Below are 2,137 nucleotides of genomic sequence, written 5' to 3'. Positions count from 1 at the left end.
TACATCAATATATATATATATATATATATATATATATATATATATATATATATATATATTTCACACTGTTAGTCTTTAAATAGATGCACTCACGTCGAGTATTACTCATCAGTGTCTCACTTCAGTTTCCTTTTTCTTTGTTCGATTAAAGTAGCACGATATGAGTCAAATGTCAAGATGAAATGTCTTTTGTGAGGCTTCGATGGAGAAGTTCACAACACTGCCAATCAAGTACCTGCGGGTTTTGTTGTTATTGTCTGTGTTTCCGTGGAAACCGCTGGCAATCAAAGAAAAGATCCTTGGATTTCAGTGTTACAGTCCTGTTATGAAACCTGCAAGGATGTTTTCCATTCAGGTACGTCACACACACCGCGCTGAATGCAAGACGCTTCAATCGGTTTCAGTGATCAAGGCCTCCGGAGTTCGTCAGGACTTCATCTGCAGACGCTGACGTCAACTTCATATCGACTTTTTTTTTTTGGAAAAGAGACGAGGAAGGTCTAAAATTAATTGAACTCAAACACATTTTTAACAGGGAAGTGTATTATATAAGTCATTGATAATAAAAAGATGTCAGTGAAAATGCGATTTTGTCTGACATTTTAAGACTCTATGAAGACGGTCAACACTTTTATTTGACAACGGGGCCTCGAAACCATCAACGTTCATCAAACTTTAAGTTCAGTCGTCCTTGAGATTGATGTTTTTACATCTCCAAGTGTGATTAAAGTGACCTTCATTACATACAGTGTTATAAAGATTCCACTATTCAGTAAGTTTTCACTCTCGAAACTAACTTAACTAAACTTCTCTCAACCAACCACTAGTACACCTGAAAAGATGTATTTTGCGCTGGGTTGAATTGGAAAAAAAAACAACAGAAACAAAGCCGTGTAAAAACAGCTTGCTTTGTTCAGGATGCTCACCAGCAGGTTCATTTCACTGGACTTTTTTTTTTTTTTTTTTCTCCAAACATGAATTCAGAAGGAGATAAACCCCGTTAAACCCTCAGACTTGGTTTTTGTTCTCAAAAGGTTTTGAATGTTCATTGGAATTTTCTCACTGAAAGCTGAATCGCCGTCATGTGAATGCTGGGAAGTCTGCGTTGATACTTTCCTCTCTCATTCAGAAAAAAAACAAAAGGAAAAAGGTTACTAAAAAATTGGTTTGAAACCCCTCTTCCTTTATTAACACGCGGTCAATGAACAAAATATATCTCACTCCTTTTTTTTTATTCTTTCTTTCTTTGGGTGGTTTTAATCCTGTTGTGCACGATCCGTCTGTAAGAGCCGAACACACACTGCAGAATGAAGTCACCGCAGTCCTCGTCTCTCCTCCAGGCGCCAGCGAGCGGAGAGTGTCCTGTCAAGCTCAAGATGAAACACCGGCTCAAAGACCCGGCCACCCCTCTCTCCTGCCGCTTCCCCCATTCAAATGAGGGCAAACGAGTTTTCATTCAGTTTTTAAATCTTCCTCAGTTTTACTGCTGCTTTTCGTAGCTCTTTGCTCTTATTGCTTTGTTTTTGAATTTTGAGGCAAACCGGCTTCACCTCAAATGGACCATCAGCCTGAGACTGATGTCCGCTGGCTTTGTGGGCAGTGGCACTAAGAGCGCTCATGAATTACTTTTCCTCCGTCTGTCCTGTCTGAATTCACCTGACCGCAAATGGAAACCGATAGGAACATCCGTCAAGCGGGCCGCCTCATTCCTCTTTGAAAAGCGGACGTTTTGTAATTAAACAAAATGAACGCTCCGAATAAACGGGACGTCATCGACAAAAAGTCTCATAAAACACCCCCGTTTCCAAAGAGACGCCAAGTGAAAGCAGAACTTCTGAGGGGCGTTTCAGATCCAACTGAAATGTGTAATAAAAATAGGAAAATATGCAGTCAAGCGATGGCTGATGACTCACCAGCCTGTTGTGTGGTTGGCTCCATATGTCTGTATAAGGACCGCAATCCCTAGAAAAACAACCCAATATGGTGGGCTGGTCAATATTTCTCTTTTCAGGAGCCAACAATGTAGCTGCAAGCCGAGTCTGCTGGGAGGAGAAGTGAAACACATTGTTCTTCTTTTCACAGGAAAGCTCACTGCTGTGGTCGCTAGAGGCCTCTAATGTACTTCAGACAAATACAT

Source organism: Salarias fasciatus, chromosome 9 (genome assembly GCF_902148845.1).
Source record: "Salarias fasciatus chromosome 9, fSalaFa1.1, whole genome shotgun sequence".
Taxonomy (NCBI): Eukaryota; Metazoa; Chordata; class Actinopteri; order Blenniiformes; family Blenniidae; genus Salarias; species Salarias fasciatus.
The sequence above is the reverse complement of the archived record's forward strand: the minus strand, read 5'-3'. Positions refer to the sequence as shown.